Genomic DNA, 9,517 nt, shown 5'->3' with positions numbered 1-9,517 from the left:
AACATAACAAGATAATATGTTCGAAAAATATGAACAACACAATCCAAAAAAGAATGCATAACCATGATTTATCTCATTATGGGTTGGGATCAATATTGGCTGAGCCTTGAGTTGATTGGGCTTTATTGATGGAATTGGAGTTCATGACATCTTTTACAATCTCATCTAACTCGAGTTCCAAAACATTTATATTGAAAGATTACAATAGTTAATAATAAACTTATTCAAAAAATATAATAACAATACAATGATTAAATATTTAAATTATATACCTTTCTTTCCAAATATTCAATCTTGAGTGCAAATTATGGCCTCAGCAACATCTGGTTTAAATGAACTACGATACTTATCAAGTATCCACCCACCAATACTAAAAGTAAATTTAGAGGTAACTGTAGATATTGAAATAGTTAAAATATCACATGTCATAAGAAAAAGATGAGGATATAAAAAATAATTGACTTTTCAAAATTCAAAGATGTCTACATTAGACTTCCTACCAACTCTTGGCTGATCTAAATATAATTCCAATTCAGACTTCTGTGCAGTAGTCACAAATTTAAAGCTTTCAAATGTATCAAAATTCTACATCATTATAAAAATAAAATAAATTATTTATTAAAACTAGTATCATGTATAAGATAATACATTTATTTTGATAAATAAAAATTTATATTACCTTAAAAATATCTGCTTTTCTACATGGCTCAGAAGTCTTACAAAAAGTATCACTATCAATGTCTGCATCAGTTGATGTACCAATAACTAAAATTTTAGAAGAAAAAACTATATACTGATTGAAGAGAGAAAATATACAATCACAGATGCAGACGATCTCGATACAGTCATATCCATACAATTTTTTGTAACAATACTCTATAAATTAAAATTTATATTGAGGATCCAAAATAACTGCCATGGCTAAGATTAGACAATGATCTGATTAATATTTTTTAAATTTTCCAATACATTTATCCTGTCATTCATTGCATGAAAGCATCTACACTCTCCATCTCTTGTCTTAAAGTGAGCTTAATCAAAAAAATATGAGGAAAGTATTGATTTGCTGTAGTATACTTAACTCCAAAAAATACAAGAGTAGCATCATAGAATAAACTCAACAACTTGTTAATCTTCATAATTTTGTCCCACTTTTTTTCAGATGGATAATGCTTGTAATTGGAGTCACTTAATTTCAAATGAAAAAAAGCATGTCGATAAGCAAGAGCACTGTCTAGCATCAAATAAGTTAAATTTCATCTTGTGAGAATATCTTACCTTAAACCTTTTCTACTTTCCAAAGATATTTGTCTAACATATTCTAAGAATTTTTATTTCCAAACTTGTGAACCTCTCACATATTTAACACTTTCACGAACCTTGTAAATAGATTCATTTATCTCTTTTAATCCCTCTTGTATAATTAAATTAATAATATAAGCACAACATCGAACATGAAAGAACTCACCATTTGAGTAAAGTGTATTTTTCAAATTAAGTTAGATCTTTAACATATCAATAAAAATATCATTTACTGATGCATTATCCAACGACATACAAAATAACTATTTTTCAATCTTCCAATCAATTAACAAATCGTAGATCATTTCACACAAAGATATGCCATTGTGTGGAGGAGGCATGAAACGAAAGTTAAGAACTTTCTTTTGCAACACCCATTCTTCATCAATAAAATGGGTGGTTAAACATAAATATCTATCAGTGGTAATAGAGGTCCACAAATCTAAAGTCATACTTATCCTAGTAGAAATTGAGTGTAGCCATAATAATAACTTTTCTTTTTCTTTTTTATACAATCTCAGCACATCTGCCTTAACAGTATTCTTTGATACTAATTTGACATCCTCACAAACATAAGCAAATAAGGATCTAATACCTTCATACTCAACAAATTGAAATGGTTGATCATGCTTGATAATTGCATATGTCAACAATTTATGAAATTTTTCTGAATTAAATTTACTAGACTGCATTGATATGAATCCTTGAGACTGTGATAAAATTATTTGCCCCACATCATGATTCTTCTTACAATTCTCTATATATCGTTTCAAATTTTCAGTCCCAACTTTACCACCAAAATGATATTCCATGCCACACTTGATGCATTTATTTTTTTTTGTTGCTTCATTTATTTGAAAAAATTGATAAACTGGTGAAGTTAACTTTCTTTTATATTTACCAGTGGAATCACTAATTGTATTTGTATTTGAAGCCACAGGTGCCGATTCATTGGCACCATCATCATCACTTTCCAGATCTAAATTGACAACAGGCTCTTTATCCATCTATATCATATAATGAATGCTTATATTAATCACAAAAAAATTAAAAACAGTTAGAATATTAAAGAAAAGAAGAGAAAGAGGAGGCTCAGATTTAGTATTTCATCTACAACTAAATCAAAATAACAATCGGTGGCCTACAGAAGAAGGCCATCTAAGATTATTGCTATTAAAAATAGTTGAATCAACAAAAAGAAATTTCAAAATCAACATAGCCTCTCTATATAAACCTTAAAATAAATCTCTACACATAGGCCATACTGCACACTTTGACATTCAACATAAAAAATAGAAATAAAAAAATCTTCAAAATATCAAAAAATTAGCACCTTATACACTGAATTACAGCATCAGAAAATAAAGTAGCAAAGCTTTAAATATGCACTAAGATAAATTTTAGAATATACTAGCAAATCGATATATAAATGAGACAATATATAAATGAGACATACAAGATAATATTTATTTAATAAATCATAAGAGAACAATGATCGTCTAAGAGTCAGATCGAACAGCCATATCCAAATGCCATTGAACCCATAAAGTGAAGCAAAATCAAGAAAGAAAAAAAAATGACCACTAAAAAGGACTAAAACTCCTAATTTAAATTAGTCGAACAAAGAGAATTCTAAATAATAGACCAGATTGCTATGAGATCCCAGAAACCTTAATATAAATCTAAGAAAAAATCAGCAAATCGATATATAAATGAGACAATATATAAATGAGACATGCAAGATAATATTTATTAAATAAATCACAGAAGAACAATGATCGTCTGAGAGCCAGATCGAATAGCAATATCCAAATATCATTGAACCCATAAATCGGAGCAAAATCAAGAAACAAAAAAGAAATGACTACTAAAAAGAACTAAAATCTCTAATTTAAACCAGCCGAACAAAGAGAATACCAAATAATAGATCAAATCACTATGAGATCCTAAAAATTCTAACGTAAATCTAAGAAAAAAAAATCAAATCTAAGAACAATCATCGGATCTAGATCGAACACCAATCCCCAATATCGAAGAAAAATACCTAAGCTTCGGACCAGCAGAATCTCATGATTCCTTCGAGTTTGTCATTGTCGTGATGTCACGCATCACGAAGGCTAAAGATGGAAGCCAAGTCCCGACCGGTGCTCCCGTGAGGGGAGATCGAGGAGGAGCAGTGTTTAAGGAAGGAGGTTGAGGAGGAAGAGGAGGGAAATACCTAAGCATCGGACCAGCGAAATCTCACGATTCCTCTAAGTTTCCTTCAGCACGGTCGCGAACGAAGAGGAACTAGTAGTAGACGGCCACCTATTGTCAACGGTGGGGAAGATGGTGAGGGATCCTCGGGTGAGAGGAGGGATGGGATACGAAACCCTAGAGGAGGGAAGGCAAATAGCTGTAGAAGCAGAATCAGCCGAACAGTGAATGAGTGGATGATCGAAGAGGCAAAGAGTAAAAACTAAAATATTTATTCAGTTTACCCTAAGGCCTGAGGAGTAAAGGGTAAAGAAAAAAAATATAACGGGTTAAACAGGTTATAACCCGATCCAATCCGACTCGACCTGACCTATTTATTAAAGGGGTTAAACAGATCAGTTGTCTAAAATCTAAATTCGATTTGATTATTAAATGGGTTAAATAGGTCGATCCGTTTACGATCTGAACTCATTTAATTCAAATCCAAACCTATTTAAGATGGATCGAATGTGGATCGGGTTGACAGGTCAGATCGACTTTTGCCATCCCTAATTATAAGTCCTAGTGGTAGTAGTACCAATGAGAGAGAGATAGATGCTGTTCGTGATGGAATATATGATGAAATATGGGCAAGAAGAGCTTTTATCATGTAATAGTTATGGTTTTATTTTGGATGCATTATAAATAATATTTGGACCTTTATAAATACTATTTGTTGGAACCTTGATAGACTATTTCATTTATCATTTGTTGAAAAAAAATCTCCTTCCTTGATTTATGAGCACCAGCTCAACAAAAAAAAAAGTCAGGGTGATATTTTTGTAAATATTTGTTCATGCACTAAAGGGTATTTTAGTTTATTTCATACTTTGAGAAAGTAAAAATAAAAAATATTTTTTTACTTTTTTACTTTTCAAGATACTACTACAATAACGATCTATGGCAGCGATTACTATAGCAGCAGTTTTGAAAATCGTTGCTATAGAACCAATAGCAGTGGTTGGTATAACTGTTGCCGTAGGTCCGACCTACGATAATGGTTGATGTAACCGCTGCCGTAATTCGACCTACAACAACGAATAACCACTGTTGTAGATCGGATCTATGGTAGCGGTTCGAAATAACCACTGTTGTAAGTCAAACCTACGGCAATGATTGGTCATAACCACTACCGTAGATCGTCTACGGCAGCGATTCGCAATAATCGCTGCCATTGGTAGAATATAAATTTTTTTTTCTGAATATGATATAATTTTAGAATTTAAAATTCATCTTCATCATTCATTATCTAAATAATTATCATTAGAGTATCATCATAAAAGATCGTCTCGATCCGATAGCCCTAGCTATGTCGATCATTAAAATTCAATTTCAATGGTTACGAACGACCGCGTGATGATCTGATAGATAGAGACTATTGATGGGTGCAAAAATTTTCAACGATAATTTTGATAATATTTTTAGTATACTGTCCAAATTTTACTTCAATTAGATATCATTTTCATGGTCAATTTAGTATGGGATAATTTTAGCCATTAAATGAAAAATGGGTGATCAAAAGGCCAAACAGTGTCTGATTGATGTGATTTCTTTTATAAATCATATTTATTAGTACTTTAACTATTTGTAAGGTGGTGATTGTAAAATTTAAAATGTGCGTATATGATTGTCTCGACTTAAGCACATCTAACAAAAACACAAGTATAATTACTTAACGGTTTTAAGAATGAGTACGAAGAGACATATAGTTTTAGATTGTTCATATAAGTATGGTTTGAGTTTTATGATCATCACCATACAAATAATTAAAGTACTAACAAAGATCATTTATAAAAAAAATCATCTCGATTGGATACTGTTTTGCTTTTTGATCACTCATTTTTTATTTAACAGTCAAAATTATTTCATGCTAAATTAACCATAATAATGATGTCCGATTGAAGTAAAATTTTGATAGTATACTACAAATATCATTGAAATCATTATTGCAAGTATTCAGACCCATCGATGGTCTTTATCTATCAGATCATCATGCGATTGTTAGTGACCATCGAAATTGAATTTTATTGATCGACATATCTAGGGCTATCGGATCGAGGCAGTCTTTGTGAGGATACTCTAACGATAATTATTTAGAAAATGAACGGTAAAGATGGATTTTAAATTCTAAAATTATATCATATTCAGAAATAAAATTTATATTCTACCAAAGGCAGCAGTTATTGCGAACCGCTGCCGTAGGTCCGACCTACCGCAGCGGCCAAGGGCAACCGCTGCCGTAGGTCCAATCTATGGTTTGTGATAGTCCCATGTCGGTTGTGAAAATAATGAATGAAGGGTATATAAAGGATTGCTAAAAGATTTTGTTTAAGCCTTTTGCCACGAGCCCCGTCCCCCCTGCCACCGCGGCAGTCTGGCCCCATCCCCACCGCTCACTGTCGCTGCCGCTGTCTGATAGTCCGACCCCGCCGCCGCCCGAGCCCCCCACCACTGCTTGGTCGGGGCATGGCCCAACTGCCACCGACCCCCGCCCGCCGCTGCCCCCTAGCCCCACCCTAGCTGGCCGTCGGCCGCCGTTGGCCACCACCCGCCACCGTCGACTGTCGCCCACCTCCTCCCCCGCTGCCACGGGTGGCGGCTCACGGTGGCGGCGGGCGGTGCTGCCGGCCGGCAGGCAACCTGCTGCTAGCTGGCCATTTTGATTGGTCAAAGGCTGTGACAGTGGTTTGGCAACTGCTACCATGGGTTATTTATGGCAGCGGTTGACATAATCGCTGCCATAGCTTGTTATTGCAGCGGTTTGGCAACCACTGCCGTAGCTTAAAAAAACACTGCCATAGGTGATCTATGGTAGTAATTGATATAACTGCTGCCATAGCTCAGAAAATCGCTGCCGTAGCCCACGGTGACAGCAACAATGGTAGCGATTTTTTGAGCTACGATAGTGATTTTAAACCATTGTCGTAGGTCTTTTTGATAGTTGTGAGAAGTAAGAATCAAATACCCCTTTACTTCAAAAAAAAAAAAAAAAAATTCTTCTTGTTGGAAAGAAGTTACTTCATACTTTGGAGAAGCAGAATCAAATGAGCCCATTATCCTCTACCAATCATATAGAAATGGATGAATTTTGGCATTAATAAGAGGTGGATCTGAAGGCTATCTAATAACTATTAAGGAATCTATCTCTAAGTAAATATGAGAAGATCTCAATCTTTATACAGCAAAAGTCAATCCTTTCCATGCAGTTTGTAATTCTATCATTTCTACAGTGGTATCAAAAATCTCGACTCCTCCGATAGCTAATAGCATTCCATTAGCACTACTTATAGCAAAGCCTACATCACCAAAAGCATCTTTTTCTTGTACACTACTATTAAAATTGACCTTGAGAAAGTAATGATGCGGTGGCTCCCAAGAAAAATAACATACTTATGAGGATGCAAAAACTGTATGAGTAGAACTATTAATTTTTCCTACTATCTGATGTCCCTTTGAATCTGGCACCCGGGCAAATTCTTAAGCATAAGTAAATGCTTTTACCAAAATCAACTCAGCACTCAATCTCATATCTTGGATAATGCAATCCTTTCTACATGGCCACATCTGATAGGCAATATAGTATGTCAAAATTGCTCCATATCTTTTATCTTTACTAGAGAACTTCTCTCTAATAACTTGAATAAACTCATCAGGAGAAATAGTTGGAAAAATGGAAGAATCCTGAAGTGGGTAGATCTCCACTTGGTTCACCAATCTGCACTAAATTAGAATATTAGTTATACGTTCTTCAATATTTAAGCATAAATGATAATAGCTTGGTATGTCAAAGCATCTCTGATGTAGGATATCCAAACCCTATCAACGCCATAATATGGTTGGTATTTGGCTAAAAAAAAATTATAAAAATCGGTTGTCTTAATTGTCAAGCCAGAATATGGACCTCATCCTAATCTATGAGAGCTATCTTCACCTGGTATTGGGATAGAAAAAAATTCTACTTGCTTACCCCATGAAAATCTAAGGGATAAAGAATTCTATCTCCTTTCTCCCTTGACAAACAGATCCTTTGCCAAAAGCCCTTGTAATGAAATAGTATCTACATGAGTAGGCCACCAAGCTAAAAAGATATAGAAGATAACCAAAGATCTTGAAGCACATTAATAAATTCACCATTACCAATAGTCCATCTAAAATTAGAAAAAAAATTTTGAATTATATGAACATATCTTCTAATTCCCTTGAGGAGCCATTAGGAGGACAAGTTCGGTAAGACATAAAATACCAAGATCCATATTTTTCTCTCATTAGAATCTTTTATGTTGTAGGCATGCATACACTAGAGAGAGAGAGAGAGAGGTGACTACTTGTCATAGCAAAACTCAAGCTTGAGGCTCAAAGTCCGATCCCAAGAAAAATTGATAGATTTTAATATAAGAAACGAAGGACAAGTCCATTGTCCCTAAAGAAGATAAATAATACCTCTCTTTCAATTTAGACACAAGTTTATTTTATTTTTAACAATGTACCTTATCAAATATTTTGATCCTCTTAACATGGCGAGGATGCTAGTAACAAAGTTGCCCAACTTCTGGTAGGATAGAGGACTGACATGGAAGAAAGAACCACAAATGTCCCCATTGCTTGCCCTTCCCTCCCTCCCTCTTCTACACGCTATGTTTCATCATTTCATGACATTCTATAGGGCTTTCCTCTTTACCCTATTAGAAATCTTTTTTTCCTTTACCGACATCATTATATCACAAGGACATATGATTGCTTGAATACTTCAAAATGCTAGGCTAATTGTTACACCTTTTTTCCCTTTCTTGGTGTGGAAGTATCAAGGTAAGCAACCATGCTCAAGGCTGCAAATGTTCAAAAAATGATAATGATATCCATATCCATTGCAGCATCCTAGTTCAATCCATCTACAAATATCCATAAAAAATATTGGCTGGTAAGTATGTATATTATTATTATTATTATTTTCAATTAAGTTTAATCCATCACACACTGTTGGCTGCAATCCCTCATTTGGGTTAAATTAAGGATGGTGGCTAATCATGAGTTGTCCTTACAGAGGTTAATTTTGTCCATGTAATTTTAAATATAACGTTTGAGAAGATCAAACCATCATGACTAAAAGCTTTTCAGGAGGCCAATGATGTTTTGGGCTTATGCATAAACTTTTTCTATGAAACCGGAGTTATTCTGGGAGAAGGGGACTAGACTTGGTGTGCCTAATAGATCGAGCGTAAATGGACAAACCGGCACATCATTTTGAGACAGCATGCAAGGGTATCTACATCCCCACTAGGTTATGTTTGTTTGGGTGCTATTAAGCTGGGATCTTGCTATTAGCCTATGAAAGAGTTCTTTTGGCTTGCTCCGGTTTAAGCTTGTTTTTTTTTTCGAGATAAGATAGCACCAATTGTGCTGGATTGACTAGTCATATATGTTCTTAAACCATGAAAGTTTACGATCATCTATTTCTTTCTATAATGTAAATGAAAATGATATGGTTCAAATCTTTGACCAAGCAGCTTATTAGCTAGCTATACTATGACTTGGTGATGTGCGATGCGCATGCAATATCAGTGGTTAAAAAGCCCTCATTTGGCATAAAATTTTCGTAACTATATGTAATCGTGAAAAAAAAAAAAAAAAAATTCCATGGACCTTGGGCATTTATACTATTTCATTCACAATAATAAATAAAGAAAAATAAATAGAGCACGTTGCAATATCATTTTATATTAGGAGTAAATTATATGGAAAATCTGATTTATTTTTTTAAAATTTATTTTTATCCATTATTTTAAGTTATAATTTAATAAAATATTAGTTGAACTGTTAATTTTAAATAAGATTCAAATGATACATCACAAAAAATAAAAAAAAAAATGAAGCATGGTTATTTTTTTTTAATACCAAAAAAAATGTGCATACAGACGCAGCCACACGGCTACGTGCCAGCGGCATCAGCGGACGGATACCAAACTATTCCTCAGTTACACCG

At 34.0% G+C, this 9,517-nt stretch overlaps 1 pseudogene; it reads right to left on the bottom strand.

Annotated features, from left to right (window-relative positions):
* Positions 1 to 288: 288 nt before the first annotated feature.
* Positions 289 to 1,556, bottom strand: LOC140857408 (zinc finger BED domain-containing protein RICESLEEPER 1-like; annotated as a pseudogene).
* Positions 1,557 to 9,517: the final 7,961 nt, after the last annotated feature.

Source organism: Elaeis guineensis, chromosome 4 (assembly GCF_000442705.2).
Source record: "Elaeis guineensis isolate ETL-2024a chromosome 4, EG11, whole genome shotgun sequence".
NCBI classification, from domain to species: Eukaryota; Viridiplantae; Streptophyta; class Magnoliopsida; order Arecales; family Arecaceae; genus Elaeis; species Elaeis guineensis.
The sequence above is the reverse complement of the archived record's forward strand: the minus strand, read 5'-3'. Positions and strand labels throughout refer to the sequence as shown.